Source organism: Bos indicus x Bos taurus, chromosome 8, assembly GCF_003369695.1.
Source record: "Bos indicus x Bos taurus breed Angus x Brahman F1 hybrid chromosome 8, Bos_hybrid_MaternalHap_v2.0, whole genome shotgun sequence".
NCBI classification, from domain to species: Eukaryota; Metazoa; Chordata; class Mammalia; order Artiodactyla; family Bovidae; genus Bos; species Bos indicus x Bos taurus.
Genome location: NC_040083.1, coordinates 29,267,135 through 29,288,466, shown reverse-complemented (window position 1 = coordinate 29,288,466; position 21,332 = coordinate 29,267,135). Strand labels below are relative to the sequence as shown.

Here is a 21,332-nt window from a genome sequence, read left to right as displayed (position 1 = left end):
GAGAACATACACAGGCTCTCCTCACTGCATTTCTTCCCCGTCATATCCAATCCCTCATCCCTAACTTAAGGGAAAGGTCACTGATTGGTTCTTCAGACATTTTCGATGCTATGTTTCTATTGCTTATTACAATATCTTTTCATACTCTGAGTCTACTTTTTCATTCTCTTTATGGCAACTTTTGATAACCCCACATTCTTAATGTAGTCCAATTTATCAATCTTTTCTTTTAGTGCTTTTTATTCCATATTTAGTAAATCTTTCCCAATCCTGAGGTAATAATGACATTCTATATCATCTTCTAAAGCTTTTAAAAGCTTTATAATTTTGCCTTTCATATTTGGGTCACTAATCCACTTGGAACTCATTTTTGTACACAGAGAAATACATGGTTCTGAATTTACTTTTATTGTATGGATATTCAATAGTTCCAAGATGGTTTATTTAAAAACCTGGCCTTTCCTCAGCGATCAGAGGTCAAGTCTCCATACATGCATGAGTCTGATGTGGGCTCTTCCATTCAGTTTTCTTGGTTTATTTACCCCCATACTTGTGAGCACATCTTTGTTACCCTGGCTTTGTACTAACTCTCCATATCTAGGTGGCCAAATTATCCCAACTTGTTCTTTTTCAAGAATATCTTGTTATGGGGTTAAGAGACACAAACTACGAAGTGTTAAATAGATAAGCAACAAGGATATATTGTTCAGGATAGGGAAATTCAGCCTTTGTATTGTAATAAATTTAAATATTTAAATATTATAAAATATTGAATCACTAAGTGTGCTACATCTGAAAATAAGATATAATGGTAAATTAAGTATACTTCAATTAAAAAAGGAATATTGGCTATTCTAAACACAGCTGACCATTGAACAACACGGGGGTTAATCTGTACGTAATTCATAGTAGGCAATCAATACCCACAGTTCCTCAGCATCAGGAGATTCAACCAACCGCTGGAGTAGTTACTACTGGAAATACACACAGGTAAGCAGTGCTGCATAGTTCCAATCTGTGTTGTTCAACGGTCAACTATAATTTATATTTCCATAATAACTTTTGAATCAGATTTCAAGTTATGACATACACACTCAGATACACACACACCTGACATATTCTCTCCACTAAGAGTCACAATTTTCCACTAGAGGTCTTGTGCGTCTTCTGGTCAGATTTAATTCAGGAACTTCCTATTTCTTGATTCAATTATAAACAGTTCTGCTATTAATTTCACTGTCTAAAGCACTGCTTGCTGGCATTCAGAAGTAAAACTGATTTTTTAAAATATTTTACTAGAGTCACACTTCTTAAACTTTCTTTAAAAATCCCAAAGAATCTATGAATAAATTATTTACACAATCATGCCATCATGACTTTTACATTATATTTACACAAGAGTAACGATGGGCTTATTTATTTCAGCAGTTTTACTGTTTCTTCTTCTTGCTTCACTGTATAGACTAGAATTCCTAGCACCGTGTTTCATAACAATGGTTACGGGGGCACAGAGGCATCAATACTTTGTCCCACAACTTGGAGGTCAACATTTTATCATTAAACAAGCTACAGCTGCTGTGTTGTGTTCTGTGTGTGGTTTTTGGTTGTTGGTTTGTTTTGGAACCATTTATCTCACTCAAAAAGCTCTCTAGTTCTAGTTTGCTAAGAGTTTATACATGAATAGAGGCTGAATTGTATCTTTGTCTTCATACACTGATACATGTAGTCTTCATACACCTGGGGATTTTCCCTAATCTGCTAGTGTGATAAAGTATACTGATTGATTTTTTAGTGTAAAAATAACCTTTCATTCCTAAGATAAACTTAACTTGTCTAGGCTGGTTATATATAACCAGATACAGTTGGCTAAAATTTTGTTTAGGGGTTGTTTATCTATGTTCATAATCAGACTAGTCTAATTTTCTTTCTTTTTCTTATTATCTTTGATAGGTTATATATCCAACATATGTTATACACATAAAATGAGTTGGGGAGAGTTCCCTTTACCTATTATTTTAATAAGTCGGCATAAGACTGGAATTATCATTCCCTTTCATACATGACAGAGTTAGAACTCACTAGTAAATGTGTGGATATTCTTTTCAGAAAAAGTTTTAACTACTCACTCATCATCATGGGATTACCCATGTTTCCAGATTGTTCCTGCTGCTATACTATGTTAACGATCAGGAAACTCAGTAATGCACAGATGTCAGTTATCCAAACTGACGTAGAGAATTAATACAATCCCAATAAACGTCCTCCACCAGTAGAGTCCTACTGGTAGGAGTTTTTCACTTTCTTTTGATTTGTAAACTGCCAAGTAAGCAGTTTCCAAATTTCATTGGAAAAATAAAGGCAAAGGACAGCACAGCACTCCTATATAAAAAGAACAAGGGGAGGATTTGTTCTACTGCGTGCATTCTCAGTAGGGGCAGTACTGCCCCCAGGAGAGAGAAAATTGGTTCCTGGAGGATAAAAAATCTTAGCTATTACAGTGATTTGTGGCCAAAATCAGTCCTAGAAGGCAATGGCACCCCACTCCAGTACTCTTGCCTGGAAAATCCTATGGACGGAGGAGCCTGGTAGGCTGCAGTCCATGGGGTCGCTAAGAGTCGGGCACGACTGAGAGACTTCACTTTCACTTTTCACCTTCATGCATTGGAGAAGGAAATGGCAACCCACTCCAGTGTTCTTGCCTGGAGAATCCCAGGGACGGGGGAGCCTAGTGGGCTGCAGTCTATGGGGTCGCACAGAGTCAGATACGACTGAAGTGACTTAGCAGCAGCAGCAGCAAAATCAGTCCTACCTGATAAAATCTTATTCCTTTAGTATTTAACTTCACAGAGAGAAAAGGAGAAAGCGTCTAAAAAGGCTCCTGAGGGGAACAGAAATAATGGAAATAAAAAGGCTGAGAAACACTCCTATACTATATAACAAGATTTATTATAAAACAACAGTTGTCGATTTTCCCGGGAGCGCAGTGGATAAGAATCCACCTGATTCCATCCCTGATACAGGAAGATTCCATGTGCCATGGAGCAACTACCCGATGTGTCACAACCACAAGCCCTTGCTCGGGGTCCACAAGCCACTACTACCGCAGCCCATGCTCTTAGAGCCTGTGCTCTGCAACAAGATAGGCCACCGCAATGAAAAGCCCACACACAGCAGCTCCAGAGTGGCCCCTACTCACCACAACTAGAGAAAGCCTGTGCACACCAACAAAGACCCAGTGTAGCCAAAAATACATATTTTATATTTTAAAAAGCCCTAAAAAAAAAAAAAAGTTGTAACACATAACATTGTACATGAGGTGGTGACCAAAACCATCCCCAAGAAAAAGAAATGCAAGAAGGCAAAGGGGTTCTCTGAGGAGGCCTTACAAATAGCTGAGAAAAGAAGAGAAGTCAAAGGCAAAGGAGAAAGGGAAAGATATACCCACCTGAATGCAGAGTTCTAGAGAAAAGCAAGGAAAAAAAAGAAAGCCTTCTTAAGTGAATAATGCAAAGAAATAGAGGAAAACTACAGAATAGGAAAGACTAGAGATCTCTTTCAGAAAATTGTAGCTACCAAGAGAACATTTCATTCAAGGATGGGCAATAAAGGACACAAACAGTATGGACCTAACAGAAGCAGAAGATATTAACAAGAGGGGGCAAGAATACACAGAAGAAGTATACAAAAAAGATCTTAATGACCCAGACAACCACAATGGTGTGATCACTCACCTAGAGCCAAACATCCCGGACTGCGAAGTTAAGTGGGCCTTAGGAAGCATCAGTACAAACAAAGCTAGTGGAGGTGATGGAATTCCAGCTGAGCTACTGCAAATCCTAAAAGATGATGCTGTTAAGTGCTACACTCAATATGCCACCAAATTTGGAAAACTCAGCAGTGTCCACAGGGCTGGAAAACGTCAGTTTTCATTCCAATCCCAAAGAAGGGCAATGCCAAAGAATGTTAAAACTATCATACAATTGTACTCATTTCACATGCTAGCAAGGTAATGCTCAAAACCCTTCAAGCTAGGCTTTAACATTACATGAACTGAGAAATTCCAGATGTACAAGCTGGATTTTGAAAAGGCAGAGGAACCAGAGATCAAATTGCCAACATCTATGATCTTCAAGGTCATAGACAAAAGCAAGGTACTTCCAAGAAAACATCTAGTTTGGCTTCACTAACTATGTGAAAGCCTTTAACTGTGTGGATCACAACAAACTGCAAAATTCTTAAAAGAGATGGAAATACCAGACCATCTTACCTGTCTCCCGAGAAACCTGTATGCAGGTCAAGAAGCAACAGTTAGAACCAGACGTGGAACAATGAATGGACTGGATCAAAACTGGGAAAGGAGTACATCAAGGCAGTATATTGTCACCCTGCTTATTTAACTTACATGCAGAGTACATCACTTGGAATCCCGGGCTGGATGACTCACAAACTAGAATCAAGATTGCAGGGAGAACTATCAACAATCTCAGATATGCAGATGACACCACTCCAAAGGCAGAAAGCAAAGAAGAACTAAAGAGTCTCTTGATGATGGTGAAAGAGGAGAGTGAAAAAACTGGCTTAAAACTCAACATTCAAAAGACTAAGATCATGGCATCCAGTTCCATCACTTCATGGCAAACAGAAGAGGAAAAAGTGGAAACAGTGACAAATTTTATTTTCCTGGGCTCCAAAATCACTGTGGATGATGACTACAACCACAAAGTTAAAAGACGCTCACTCCTTGAAAGGAAAGTTATGACAAAACTAGGCAGTGTATTGAAAAGCAGAGATATCACTTGGCCTACAAAGGTCTGTGTAGTCAAAGCTATGGTTTTTCCAGTAGTCACATATGGCTGTGACAGTTGGACCATAAAGAAGGCCGAGTGCTAAAGAACTGAAGCTTTCGAACTGTGATGCTGGAGAAGACTGAAACTAGAACACTTTCTAACACCATACACAAAAATAAACTCAAAATGGATTAAAGATCTAAACATTTAAGACCAGAAACTATAAAACTCCTAGAGTAGAACACAGGCAAAACACTCTCCGAGAGTCCCTTGGACAGCAAGGAGATCAAACCAGTCAATGCTAAAGGAAATCAACCCTGAATATCCACTGGAAGAACTGATGCTGAAGTTCCAATACGATGGCCACCTATTGTGAAGAGCCGCCTCATTGAAAAAGATCCTGATGCTGGTAAAGATTGAAGGTAGGAAGAGAAAAGGATGACAGAGGATGAGATGGCTGGATGGCATCACAGACCTAATGGACATGAGTTTGAGCAAACTCCGGGAGATAGCATAGGATGGGGAAACCTGGCATGCTGCAGTCCATGGGGCTGCAGAGTCAGACATGACTGAGCAACTAACACACACAGAGCTTAGTCTTAAGATCTCTTTTCTTGTCTATCTATACTCACTCCCTAGAAAATCTCCTATCAGTTTCCATGGCTTTAAATGCCATCTTTATACCTAAAGGCCCCAAACTTATATATCTAGCTCACACCACTCTACTGAAATCCAGACTTCTATATCTATCTACTTAACATCTGTTCTTGGATACTGAATTGGTACTTCAACAGATACAAAATTTAACTTTTTCCTAAAATTTAGTCTTCCTCCAGGCTCCTCCCTCTCAGTAAATGGTATCTCTATTCTTCCAGTTCAGGACATAAAACCTTGCAATCATACTTAGCTTGTCACTTTCTATCTCATATCCCACATCCCAATCATCTCCAAATCCTGTTAGCTCTTAAACTATAAGGCACCACTTTTCAACACTTTCACGATTACCCTATCCACTGTCACCTTGTTGGGACTGTATTTTAATAGTCTAGTAACTGATCTTTTTGCTGCCATCATTGTCCCTAAATTTATTCTTCCTAGCAATCAGTTTTCCTTCTAAAATGTATATGAGTTTGTGTAATTTTGCTAAAAATCCTTCAATAGATTCCAAAGTCCCAATCTTTAAATTAAACCTCCTGAAAAAACAAAGCCTCCAACCCCAGCTCTCACTGCTCTCAGTTATCTCCTACTACTGCTGTCCTATCTCTCTCCACTCAAGATACACTGGCCTCCTTACCGTACCTTGAAAATATCAAGCATGCTCCCACCTCACATTCTTGGCATGGGTGCTTTCCTCTCTCTGGAATGCTCTTCCTCCCAGTATCAGTTACATGCTTGAGTTTCAGATCTCTGCTCTAGTGTCAATATGGGAAAGGCCGCCTATGACTGTATCAGCATTACTTTCTATCCCTTACCCACCTTTATTATGTACTTCATAATACTAACCTTGTATACCATATATTTGCTTATCACCTGGCTCCTCCAATTAGGATGTAGGCTCCTTAATTCAGGAACTTTATTGTGGTCTCTGCTGCATCTTCAGAGCCTAGAAGAGGCACTGTGCACAGAGAAGACACTCGACAAATATTTTTTAAATGATTCATGAGCGTTCTTCAAAATTTTTGAAAATAAAAAACTGTTTTACAAAGAAAACTTTACATCCAAAGTGGTAATAGTCTTAATCAGTAGAAAGCAATTTTATTTATAACTATTGTGGAAAAAGCAAGAGAGTTCCAGAAAAACATCTATTTCTGCTTTATTGACTATGCCAAAGCCTTTGACTGTGTGGATCACAATAAACTGTGGACAATTCTGAAAGAGATGGGAATACCAGACCACCTGATCTGCCTCTTGAGAAATTTGTATGCAGGTCAGGGAGCAACAGTTAGAACTGGACATGGAACAACAGACTGGTTCCAAATAGGAAAAGGAGTACGTCAAGGCTGTATATTGTCACCCTGTTTATTTAACTTATATGCAGAGTACATCGTGAGAAATGCTGGGCTGGAAGAAGCACAAGCTGGAATCAAGATTGCTGGGAGAAATATCAATAACCTCAGATATGCAGATGACACCACCCTTATGGCAGAAAATGAAGAGGAACTAAAAAGCCTCTTGATGAAAGTGAAAGTGGAGAGTGAAAAAGTTGGCTTAAAGCTCAACATTCAGAAAACGAAGATCATGGCATCCGGTTCCATCACTTCATGGGAAATAGATGGGGAAACAGTGGAAACAGTGTCAGACTTTATTTTTTGGGGCTCCAAATCACTGCAGATGGTGACTGCAGTCATGAAATTAAAAGACGCTTACTCCTTGGAAGGAAAGTTATGACCAACCTAGATAGCATATTCAAAAGCAGAGACATTACTTTGCCAACAAAGGTCCGTCTAGTCAAGGCTATGGTTTTTCCTATGGTCATGTATGGATGTGAGAGTTGGACTGTGAAGAAGGCTGAGTGCTGAAGAATTGATGCTTTTGAACTGTGGTGTTGGAGAAGACTCTTGAGAGTCCCTTGGACTGCAAGGAGATCCAACCAGTCCATTCTGAAGGAGATCAGCTCTGGGATTTCTTTGGAAGGAATGATGCTAAAGCTGAAACTCCAGTACTCTGGCCACCTCATGCAAAGAGTTGACTCATTGGAAAAGACTCTGATGCTGGGAGGGATTGGGGGCAGGAGGAGAAGGGGACGACAGAGGATGAGATGGCTGGATGGCATCACTGACTCGATGGACGTGAGTCTGAGTGGACTCCGGGAGTTGGTGATGGACAGGGAGGCCTGGCGTGCTGCGATTCATGGGGTCGCAAAGAGTCGGACACGACTGAGCAACTGATCTGATTTGATTATTTGTAAGTTATTTTCTGTTTTTGGGGTTTTTTTTTTTTTGCTGGCCTAGCATGTGGGATCTTAGTTCCCCAACCAAGGATCAAACCTGTGCCCCGTGCAGTGGAAGCACATAGTCTTAACCACTGGACCACCACAGAAGTCCCCATTTTCTGTGTTTTTATGAGACTAGCCTGAAAATTAACATGAGAGGTATCTGTGATCTTTCTGCTACTGTGAAGGGGTTTGTCAGCCTCCACATTACTACACTTTGTGCCAAATCATCCTCTTTTATAAGGGATGGCACTATGCAGGACATTTAGCAGCATCCCGGCTAAATGCCCGTAGCACTCTCCCAGTTGTGACAATCACAAGTGTCTCCAGATATCCTTATCAAACTCTCCCTTCTTTCCCCACTGTACTCCTGGCAGGGGTTTGTTTTCTCTGTTTTTCAAAAATGAAAATAGCTAAGATCACAACTAAGATATCTAAAATATACAGATTTAATTTTGAAAATGGCTAAATAAGCAACTTCACATGCTGAGGTTAGGTTCATGTGGCACTTGCTTTTGCATAAAGTAAAATCCTACCATATATGTACAGTTAGCAGCACTTTCTGCAATGGGCTTCAGCTTCAATTTTATCATTACATTCAAAATCACACACAAAGAAGTTACAGGATTATACTGTACAGTACTCTCACCTCCAGTCCCCAGGTAAAATGTACTTTTCAGTTTTGTTAAATCCTAGTGGAAATTAATATCTGAATGGAAAAAAAAAATCACTCTCAAGGCTCTTGCTGAGTGATCAGAATCATACATTATATATTTGGATACAGATATAAATGCCGCTTTCTCAGGGAGCAAATTTCACTGGCACCTGACTGCCAGGTTCATGACTGAGGGTAAAATATCTCAGAAAAATAATTTTGTCTGCCTTCCTATCTTTTAGCAGGAAAAACTCTAGAAAAGTTAGAGCAAATTGGTAAGAAAGCAGGATACCATACTTTCTTGCTATATGTGTTTGATAAAAAATGAGAGATGAGTGAGATTATAAAATTGCCGTCAGCATTTAACCACTTAAACTCACAGTGACTGAAATATTCTCACAGAGAAATAAAACTGCTAAGTTTTTACACTAAGTGTAATAATATTCATAAGTAATTAGCTATATAGAATTTAATGAGGACATACATTCAGGACACCTGGCACTGCAAGGCAAGGTCAAGATTTAGTATAAGGTTTCTTTGTTCCACCTGTCGGTAAAAGCACAAGGATATACGACACACAGAACTGACAACTGTTAGAACAGTAGGGTATTCTTATATAGTTGTTTTTTACATATATTAACTAATTACACATCTGACACCATACCTTCCAAGCAAAAAAAAAAAAACAAGGAAAGAAAAATTTACCAAGAGATGCTACTTCGACTAGCATTTCAAGAAAGAGACAAAAAAAACCCCAAATTATCTCTATACTTGTTAATGAAATAATTTTCATTTCATATTTATCTCAATTTCACACTATTCTTGGCTATTCTTGCCAAAAATAAACTAAATACATATTTCCAGAAATTGTATTCATTCTAAAATTTCCACACTAAATGACTCTATATAAATATAGAGTAAAGCCTAAATCATTTTTTAAAATAGCAATACATAATTGAAGTACTCAGTATACTTTAAGATTGATTATATAAGAAGATTAAACTAAATTATAAAGAGATTTATTAATACTCAAAGCTACCTGCAACCAAGTCCTCTAGCTACTTCTATTCTTTGTTAGCCAAAAATCTATGCAAATAACTCCATGGCAAGGTTCTATCTGACATCAATCCCTAGCAACACTATTAGATAGGAGCTAATTGGAATAATAATAAAGCATCTTCCTAGCAGAAGAGTTGGCTGGACTGCTAAACATTATTTATTTTCCTCTCCTGAATACTGGCAACATGTCCTTTATTGAAATTCTCTCCCATCCTTTCCCACTTCTGCCACTTACCCCATAGCCTTAAATGCAGTTAATATATTAGTTTTTGCCCTTCATATAAAAATAGATACAAAAGAATCAACTAGAAATTATCTGAATCTACTTCATCTAAAAACAATTTAAAAGATGTTACTTCAGAAATGATTAGTTGCATAAACTCTATGCTAATAGTTACAAATTATTGAAGAAAGAAAATAATCTCTTATTTTCTCACATAGAAAGTATAGAGATAGTACTGCCTACAATGTGTGATTGTCAGCATGTACATATTTTTTAAAATATTTTTAACTTTCTATAATGCTTTTATAACATGTATTTTGACAATCTTTACATTAGATTAACTACTAAAAATGTGCTGATTCAATTAAAAATGAAAACAGCCAAGTATGAATTTACCAATCAGGAGATTCAATAAGATTTCTCTGGAGATTTTGTGGATGTTTGACTATTTTTTAAACTGCTGAAAAATCTTCCTCAGGGTAAAGTGCAAACAGTGAAATAGTAACTTGATAAGTACAGAAAGAATACTCACTCAGGGACAGACAGAAATGGACCCAAACACACCTCTGCCAGGTGGGATAATTCTCTGCTTAGACAAGTTACTGGACCTCTCTGAATCTCAGTACCTTTTCTGTACAATGGGAACCACACTACTTATCCTCTCATGGTATTTTAAGAGAGTTGACATTTTCCACTACTTCAATTGTTACAAACCAAGAAAAATATAAAGTAAAATTTCTGAAATAAATGAATGAAATATTCATGGATCAATAAATAATGAACTATAGAAAGCATACTCCCTAATTATAGTGATATTTTCCCTCATATTTAATTAAAATGTTATAATTTTCTAATAACGGTTTTGGTAAACAATTAGCATACAATAAGATCAACTACATTTTTGTAATTTATTTTGTAAATAGTTAAACTACATTTTTATAATTTAACAAGATGCCAAATGACCAGACATTTGCTTATAAACATTTAAAATTTATTTAAAATGTAAAAAATAGTCAAATACAGACTCTGACCAAAGAAAATTTATTTTCTTTAATATCTGTCCATTTTATTAATTTAAAATGCCAAATTGCTCCCCAATGTAGAAGTTTTAAAATCTTTAAGATGATTTTCATTCCAATCATACTTAAAGGAAGACATTATTTTCAAAAGGATTTTAAATAAAAAATAACATTATAGTCACATGATAAATACAAATGATGGTTGAATTAATCTGACATCTAACATTTGAAAAACTCCTACAAATATCTCCAAGTTTATAATTTTTATTAATTTTGGATTCTATGATTCTAACTGAAAATATTTTATTTATCCCCATTTATTTAGAAAGACACCTATTACTTATGTTTCTGCAATTTTCTAAATATGAATTTTTGTCTTAATATTACCTGAGAATTTAGAGATTTTTTTAGTTACTATTCACAAAGAAGATGGTAATACTAATTCTTCTTGGGTTTGTAGGCCTTCTTTAGTATAAGACTTAGGCTATAAATCAATATTTACAACACAAAAATAAATCCTGATTTGGGGCACTAATTCACGGTGAATAAATTTCTTGTCTTCCTTTTTTCTTATTACCCCTTTCTCTAACTAAGGGATATATTAAAGCATTTCCTTAAAACTTCACATAGTAAAAACACATAAATCCTTGAAGCCCATGATAGGTGGATATTTTAAAAGTAAAGATTAAGAAGAAATCTAAAAAGCATTAAGTTACTCTCAAAAACAAAGGGGTTATTGCAAAGCTATTAAAACAATCCAGCAGAGAATGTACTTTCCTCAAAAGGCAAAGCCAAGAAAAGAGAGAAATGGAAGAAAATCAGGTTCCAAACCCTTTACTTCCCAGAGTTTGTGAACCGGCCTGCTTTCTCTCAATTCTTTCTTTCCTGTGCATTTAACCGATAATCTACCAGTTTTCTCCTAAATACAGGTTAAGTAACATCACCACAAGTTTAAAAGTGAGTCTTTTTCTCTTGTTTAATGAATACTTTCACATTTAAGAAAAAGAAAAAAAGAAACAAAAACCTAAGCAAGAGTTGTTAACACTTTCTTTTCCCACCTAGAGAATAAGCACTCAGCTTTAGAACTGAAGATGGTCTAGAAAAGACATATGCTGCCATCTATCTACCTGAAGGGGCATAAAGAAAATACAGACTAAAGCTTTCACTTCCTCTGGCTGACAGAATACAGGGTCAAAGACCACGGCATACTTTGTACTTTTTCTCCACAAGAAAGAAGCACAGTAACCAGTAACACGATCTCCAAAGATAATTAGGGATATCTGGGGATCTTTATACCACAGCCCAAATAACAGAAAGAACAGCAAGTTTTATGAAGAAGGTTCCTGATACTATCAAAACAACTTTACATACAAAACAAAGAGCTGGATATACCTTTTTTGTTTGTTTTAGAGAAAAATGAGTCAGGCAAGGGCTTAGGAAAAAATGGACGGGGCAGGATTGTTTGAAGAATATTCCACTACAAAACACTACTTTATAAAAAACACCAGTAGTGATTTTTGTACTGAAATTACTGGTAGTTTTCTACCTTTATAGAAAATACGATGTCATTACCAAAATAATAATAATAATAACCTGCTATAGTAAGGAGAGTTTTCTATTATTTAGACTTAAGAATATTTTCTATAGAGTTTATCAGTATCTTAGAACAAATGTGACCTTAAAACCAATTTCCAATTAACTGCCTCAAGCCTTTTAGCCTTTTGTTATTCTCTTGTCCAGCAACGATTTCCTTCGTTTCTCCATCTGGTTTAACTCTACTGATACTATAAAGTCCATCACCAGCTTAATTCTCTACAGTACAATAACAGCTCTCAAACCTTACAGTTACAGGAGCATTCTTTTGTACAACTCCAAAGGATACTGTTTACACAGATTACGATATGAGGGCTGTCTCCTGGAGTTGTGCAGTTAGGAAGCAATGATAAAATCACTAGGGAAGAAATTTTTAAACAAAACTGTATGCCAATGATACTTATGAAAGAGGAGATTGTATGAGAATAACCCTACCAATAAGAACACTACTAAAAATCAGATAAGACCCAATTAATTGGTAAATAAGCAGCTGACTGAAGACACTGAGAAGCAGCCAAATTAGCCAGGACATAAACGACCAACATCCCAGAAAAGGTAGAAATGCACTAAGGTGAGTCCTACATCCCACAGTTTTTTACCTAAAGGTAACTGTCAACTCATAAACAGGACTGTACAAAAGGTCAAGCAGAAGTGGAGGCTCAGAGCCGTCTACACTCCCCCAGCGCTGGGAAACAGCACGGCGGAAGCCACTGTACACAGTGAAGTTTCCAGCTGAAGAAGCCCTGAAGGGCTACAACATAAGAGAACGGAGAAACGGAAACTAGTTCTTCATGAAGACAAAACCCAAATCGTAAGCCCTTACAAAGTCTCAACAAATGTTGTAAATTTCATCTTCAAAATAACTGCTGTATTAAGACCACTGTTCTGTTACTTAGCCTTAGAAATATTTATTACACAAATTTTTGGCTGGATCAAGATGAGTCCTCTCTTACTGACTGCCCACAAAGACAAGTAAATCATATCTTGAAAAAGAAAGCATCAACCAGGTGCTTTCATCAACCAAATGCCTAGTATCTAACAAAACTTATCAGATGTATCAGAAAAAAGGACAAATATCTGAAACTAAAAGAGAGAAGAACAAAGTCAACAGTAACAGACTCATAATTGGATTTCAACACTGAAGATATCAGACACAAACATTAAAAGAACTTGCATTAAAATGTTCAAAATTTAATGCCAAAAGAAGAATTTCACCAGAGAAGTGATCTATGAAAAACCAGAAATTCTAACAGTGAGAAATATTGTACAAAGCCAGTATTAACCAGATGTAAAAACCAGTAACACAAAAAGTATAGACCCATATATCTGATGAACAAAGATGTAAAGTTCCTCAACAAAATATTAGCAAGCCAAATTCAACAATATGTTAATAGGATCACACACCATGATCAAGTGGGATTTAATTCCAGGGATGAAAGATGCTTCAACATCTGCAAATCAATCAATGACTGATTGTATCAATACACTACATTAATCAGATCAGACCAGATCAGTCCCTCAGTCGTGTCCGACTCTTTGCGACCCCATGAATGGCAGCACGCCAGGCCTCCCTGTCCATCACCAACTCCCGGAGTTCACTCAGACTCACATCCATCGAGTCAGTGATGCCATCAAGCCATCTCATCCTCTGTTGTCCCCTTCTCCTCCTGCCCCCAATCCCTCCCAGCATCAGAGTCTTTTCCAATGAGTCAACTCTTTGCATGAGGTGGCCAAAGTACTGGAGTTTCAGCTTTAGCATCATTCCTTCCAAAGAAATCCCAGGGCTGATCTCCTTCAGAATGGACTGGTTGGATCTCCTTGCAGTCCAAGGGACTCTCAAGAATCTTCTCCAACACCACAGTTCAAAAGCATCAATTCTTCGGCGCTCAGCCTTCTTCACAGTCCAACTCTCACATCCATACATGACCACAGGAAAAACCATAGCCTTGACTAGACGGACCTTTGTTGGCGGAGTAATGTCTCTGCTTTTGAATATGCTATTTAAGTTGGTCATAACTTTCCTTCCAAGGAGTAAGCGTCTTTTAATTTCATGGCTGCAGTCACCATCTGTAGTGATTTTGGAGCCCCCAAAAATAAAGTCTGACACTGTTTCCACTGTTTCCCCATCTATTTCCCATGAAGTGGTGGGACTGGATGCCATGATCTTCGTTTTCTGAATGTTGAGCTTTAAGCCAACTTTTTCACTCTCTTCTTTCACTTTCATCAAGAGGCTTTTGAGTTCCTCTTCACTTTCTGCCATAAGGGTGGTGTCATCTGCATATCTGAGGTTATTGATATTTCTCCCGGCAATCTTGATTCCAGCTTGTGCTTCTTCCAGTCCAGCATTTCTCATGTTGTACTCTGCATATAAGTTAAATGAACAGGGTGACAATATACAGCCTTGACGAACTCCTTTTCCTATTTGGAACCAGTCTGTTGGTCCATGTCCAGTTCTAACTGTTGCTCCCTGACCTGCATACAAATTTCTCAAGAGGCAGATCAAGTGGTCTGGTATTCCCATCTATTGAAGAATTTTCCACAGTTTATTGTGATCCACACAGTCAAAGGCTTTGGCATAGTCAATAAAGCAGAAATAGATGTTCTTCTGGAACTCTCTTGCTTTTTCCATGATCCAGCGGGTGTCGGCCATTTGATCTCTGGTTCCTATGCTTTTTCTAAAACCAGCTTGAACACCAGGAAGTTCACGGTTCACATATTGCTGAAGCCTGGCTTGGAGAATTTTGAGTATTACTTTACTAGCGTGTGAGATGAGTGCAATTGTGCGGGAGTTTGAACATTCTTTGGCATTGCCTTTCTTTGGGATTGGAATGAAAACTGACCTTTTCCAGTTCTGTGGCCACTGCTGAGTTTTCCAAATTTGCTGGCATATTGAGTGCAGCACTTTCACAGCATCATCTTTCAGGATTTCGAATAGCTCAACTGGAATTCCATCACCTCCACTTGCTTTGTTCGTAGTGATACTTTCTAAGGCCCACTTGACTTCACATTCCAGGATGTCTGGCTCTAGGTCAGTGACCACACCATCGTGATTATCTGGGTCGTGAAGCTCTTTTTTGTACAGTTCTTCTGTGTATTCTTGCCACCTGTTCTTAATATCTTCTGCTTCTGTTAGGTCCATACCATTTCTGTCCTTTATCGAGCTCATCTTTGCATGAAATGTTCCTTTGGTATCTCTGATTTTCTTGAAGAGATCCCTAGTCTTTCCCATTCTGTTGTTTTCCTCTATGTCTTTGCATTGATCACTGAAGAAAGCTTTCTTATCTCTTCTTGCTATTCTTTGGAACTCTGCATTCAGATGCTTATATCTTTCCTTTTCTCCTTTGCTTTTCGCTTCTCTTCTTTTCACAGCTATTTGTAAGGCCTCCCCAGACAGCCATTTTGCTTTTTTGCATTTCTTTTCTATGGGAATGGTTGATCTTCTCCAAGGACACAGAAAAGCACTTGACAAAATTCAATATCCATTCACAATAAAAACTCAACAAGCCAGGTATAGGGGGGAACGTATTTCAATATAATAAAGGCCATATATGACAAGCCCACAGAAACATCACACTCAATAAAAAGCTGAAAGATTTTCCTCTAAGAGCAAGAATGAGATAAGAACAACCATTCTCATCATGAATATTCAACACTGGATATCAAAATAATTAGGCAAGCAAAATAAATAAGATATTCAATTAGAAAGGAAGAAGTAAAACTGTAAATTATTATAAATTTTTGTAATTATAAGTAAAATTATTGGCAGATTACATAGTAGTAAGACCGGGAGCTGACTGTGGCTCAGATCATAAACTCCTTATTACCAAATTCAGACTTAAATTGAAGAAAGTAGGGAAAACCACTAGACCCTCAGGTATGTCCTAAATCAAATCCCTTATGATTATACAGTGGAAGTGAGAAATAGATTTAAGGGCCTAGATCTGATAGATAGAGTGCCTGATGAACTATGGAATGAGGTTTGTGACATTGTACAGGAGACAGGGATCAAGACCATCCCCATGGAAAAAAAATGCAAAAAAGCAAAATGGCTGTCTGGGGAGGCCTTCCAAATAGCTGTGAAAAGAAGAGAAGTGAAAAGCAAAGGAGAAAAGGAAAGATATAAGTATCTGAATGCAGAGTTCCAAAGAATAGCAAGAAGAGATAAGAAAGCTTTCTTCAGTGATCAATGCAAAGAAATAGAGGAAAACAACAGAATGGGAAACACTAGAGATCTCTTCAAGAAAATTAGAGATACCAAGGGAACATTTCATGCAAAGATGGGCTCGATAAAGGACAGAAATGGTATGGACCTAACAGAAGCAGAAGATATTAAGAACAGGTGGCAAGAATACACAGAAGAACTGTACAAAAAAGAGCTTCACGACCCAGATAATCACGATGGTGTGGTCACTGACCTAGAGCCAGACATCCTGGAATGTGAAGTCAAGTGGGCCTTAGAAACTATCACTACGAACAAAGCAGGTGGAGGTGATGGAATTCCAGTTGAGCTATTCCAAATCCTGAAAGATGATGCTGTGAAAGTGCTGCACTCAATATGCCAGCAAATTTGGAAAACTCAGCAGTGGCCACAGGACTGGAAAAGGTCAGTTTTCATTCCAATCCCAAAGAAAGGCAATGCCAAAGAATGCTCAAACTCCCGCACAATTGCACTCATCTCACACGCTAGTAAAGTAATACTCAAAATTCTCCAAGCCAGGCTTCAGCAATATGTGAACCGTGAACTTCCTGGTGTTCAAGCTGGTTTTAGAAAAAGCATAGGAACCAGAGATCAAATGGCCGACACCCGCTGGATCATGGAAAAAGCAAGAGAGTTCCAGAAGAACATCTATTTCTGCTTTATTGACTATGCCAAAGCCTTTGACTGTGTGGATCACAATAAACTGTGGAAAATTCTTCAATAGATGGGAATACCAGACCACCTGATCTGCCTCTTGAGAAATCTGTATGCAGGTCAGGAAGCAACAGTTAGAACTGGACATGGAACAACAGACTGGTTCCAAATAGGAAAAGGAGTTCGTCAAGGCTGTATATTGTCACCCTGTTCATTTAACTTATATGCAGAGTACATCATGAGAAACGCTGGACTGGAAGAAGCACAAGCTGGAATCAAGATTGCCGGGAGAAATATCAATAACCTCAGATATGCAGATGACACCACCCTTATGGCAGAAAGTGAAGAGGAACTCAGAAGCCTCTTGATGAAAGTGAAAGAGGAGAGTGAAAAAGTTGGCTTAAAGCTCAACATTCAGAAAACGAAGACCATGGCATCCAGTCCCACCACTTCATGGGAAATAGATGGGGAAACAGTGTCAGACTTTATTTTTTGGGGCTCCAAAATCACTACAGACGGTGACTGCAGCCATGAAATTAAAAGACGCTTACTTCTTGGAAGGAAAGTTATGACCAACCTAGATGGCATATTCAAAAGCAGAGACATTACTTTGCCAACAAAGGTCCGTCTAGTCAAGGCTATGGTTTTTCCTGTGGTCATGTATGGATGTGAGAGTTGGACTGTGAAGAAGGCTGAGCGCCTTAGAATTGATGCTTTTGAACTGTGGTGTTGGAGAAGACTCTTGAGAGTCCCTTGGACTGCAAGGAAATCCAACCAGTCCATTCTAAAGCAGATCAGTCCTGGGTGTTCTTTAGGACTGATGCTAAAGCTGAAACTCCAGTACTTTGGCCACCTCATGCAAAGAGTTGACTCATTGGAAAAGACTCTGATGCTGGGAGGGATTGGGGGCAGGAGGAGAAGGGGACGACAGAGGATGAGATGGCTGGATGGCATCACTGACTCAATGGACATGAGTCTGAGTGAACTCCAGGAGTTGGTGATGGACAGGGAGGCCTGGCGTGCTGCAATTCATGGGGTCGCAGACAGTCGGACATGACTGAGCAACTGGACTGAACTGAACATAGTATTACATATAGAAAACCTAGAGACCACCAAAAAAGTGTTAGAACTAATAAATAAATCCATAAAGTTGCAGAATACAAAATTAATATACAAATATCATTCACATTTCCATCAACTAATAATAAACTATCAGAAAGTTAAGAAAATAATCCTATGATAACCATATCAAAAAGAATAAAATACTTAGGAATAAATTTAAACAACAAGGTGAAAGATCTGTTTGTTGATGAAACTTATGAAAGAAATTGAAGACAACTAATACATGGAAAGCTCTTCAAGGCTCACAGATTGGAAAAATTAAATACTCTTAAAATGGCCGTAATACTCAAGCAGTCTACAGAGTCAATGCAATCCCTATCACAATTTTGACTTCATTTTTTTCACAGAAATAGAACAAATAATTCTGTGTATAGAACCACAAAATGTCTCAAATGACCAAAGTCATCTTAAGAAAATCCAAGCTGGAGGCATCTCATTTCCTGATTTGAAAATACATTACAAAGCTATGACAATCAAAATGGTATGATACTGACATAAAAGACACTGAGATCAATAGAACTGAACAGGCAGCTCAGAAAAAGAAGACAAAAAACATTCTTACATGGTCAATTAACTTATGATGAAGAAGCCAGGAAGAGTCAACAGGGAAAGGACAGTCCCTTCAATAAACGGTCCTCGGGAAACTGGACAGTAACATGTAAAAGAATGAAACTGGACCCAGACTTTATACTACACACAAAAATCAATTCAAAATGAATCAAAGACTTGAATGTAAAATCTGAAACCATAAAATTCATGGAAGAAAGGGTTTTGGGTAAGCTCCATTACACTGGTCTTGGCAATGATTTTTTGGATTCGACACCAAAAACAAAGTTACCAAAGCAAAATGAACTAGTGTGCCTACATCAAACTAAAAACCTTTTGCACAGCATAGGAAGCTACCAACAAAATGAAAAGGCAACCTATGTGATGTGTAAAAATATTTGCAAATCATCTCTCTAATATGGGGTTAATATTCAAAATACATAAAGAACTCATATAACTCAACAGAAAAAAAAAAAGATTAAAAAAAATGGCAGAGTACTTGAATAGACACTTTTCCAAAGATATACTGATAGCCAACAGGGAAATGAAGAGGTACTCAATATCACTAATCATCTGGGAAATCCAAATTAAAACCCTGAGATATCACCTCACACCTGTTAGATTAGAATGGCTATCATCAAAAAGTAAAAGGTAAGTGTTAACAAGGATGTGGAGAAAGGGAAACCCTTTTGCACTGTTGGTGGGAAAGTAAACTGCTCTAGCCACTATGGAAAGCAGTAAGCAGACCTCTCAAAAAATTAAAAAGGGAACTATCATATGACCCAGCAACTTTACTTCTGGGTATATATGCAAAGGAAATAAAAACAGAATATCAAAGAGATATCTGCACCTCCATGTTCACTGCAGCATTATTCATAATAGCCAAGATATGGAAGCAACTGAGGCATCCATTAATGGACAAATGAATAAAAAAGATGTTTCACACAGACACACACACACACACACACACACACACACACACACACACGATGGAATACTATTCAGCCATGAGAAAGGAGGAGATCCTGCTATTTCTGATAACATGGATATACCTTGGTGGCATTACACTAAGTGAAATAAGCCAAACGGTATCACTTACCTGTGGATTTTTTTTTTAAGTTAACTCTAGAAACTGAAAGTAGAAAAGTTCCCAGGGGCTGGAGTTGGGGTAAAAGGGAGAGATAGGTAAAAGGGTCCAAATTTTAGGTGTAAGATGAATAAGGTCTAAGGACCTAATATAAAACACGGTAACTACTGTTTTATCACCATACTGCACAACTGAAATTCACTGAGAGAGAAGACTTATATGTTCTCATAAAAAAGATTAATATGTAAGGTGACAGATGTATTAACTAGATGTGGGAATCCTTTTAAAGTATATGTGCTGTGCTAAGCTGCTTCAGTCATGTCCAACTCTTGGCGACCCCATAGACTGTAGCCTGCCAGGCTCCTCTGTCCATGGGATTCTCCAGGCAAGAGAACTGGAGTGGGTTGCCATGCCCTCCTCCAGGGGATCTTCCTGACCCAGGGATCAAACCCAGGTCTCCCGCATTGCAGGCAGATTCTTTACCGGCTGAGCCACCAGGGAAGCCCTTCAAAGTGTATACATACATCAAATTATCATAATGCACAATTTAAGTATCTTATAAATTTATACATTAATTATGCCTCAACAAAGCCAAAATAATATAAATAACTAAATCATAAAAGCAGTTAGAGAGAAAGACACATTACTTCAATGAATGAACTATAAAACAACTGACTTTACAGCAGAAATGATGGAAACCAGGAGACAAGGAAATAGTATCTTTTAAAACCTGAAAACAACTCTAAACCTATAGTTCTATGCCAAGCAAATAAATCATTCAAAAATGAAAGAGAAATAAAGACATTTTCAGGTGAACCAGAAACTGGCAAAATTTGTTTCAGTACATTTCCACCAAAAGGCAGGAAAAAATATTCTCAGAAAGAAGCTTAGAAACTTATGAAGTCATGAAGGATCAACAAAGCATCAATATGTCAGTAATTCTAAACAAATACTGACTTTATATAATATATGTATTATAACACATAATTTATAAATGAAAATTAAATCTTATCGTTATGAGTTTTATTTCTACATCTATTTTATGCCCCACAATACCAAAAATGATGATGATAGGAGGGGTTCTAAAGCTACTCCATTTATTATCTTGGTAATGTTTAAAGTACCAATTTATATTAAACTTCAGAAAACCAAGGAAGAATGTTTTGATCTCTGGGAAAACCATTTTTAAAAGAGTAAAAGCCTCAGAAGGGATATGTTGGAAATTTCTTTTACTTGAAAATTTCAAAGCAGATAAGAAAAGGAGAAAAATGGAAACAAAGAACAGAGGGGTAAAGTAAAAAATAAACAGTAGAATGACAGGATTAATATCAGTCTAAATAAATGAAATAGACCATTTCAATTAGAAGACAAAGATTATCAAACTAGACTTCAAAAACAAGAGAAATATTTGGTGTCTACAAGACACAAAGACAACTGATAAAGGTTGTAAGTAAAAA

The 21,332-nt window shown here is 37.5% G+C and overlaps 1 protein-coding gene across 6 annotated transcripts in view; it reads right to left on the bottom strand.

The window, feature by feature from the left end:
• The window catches only part of ZDHHC21 (zinc finger DHHC-type containing 21), a 75,261-nt gene that overhangs the window by 25,092 nt on the left and 28,837 nt on the right, over positions 1–21,332 (bottom strand). The window lies entirely within an intron of this gene.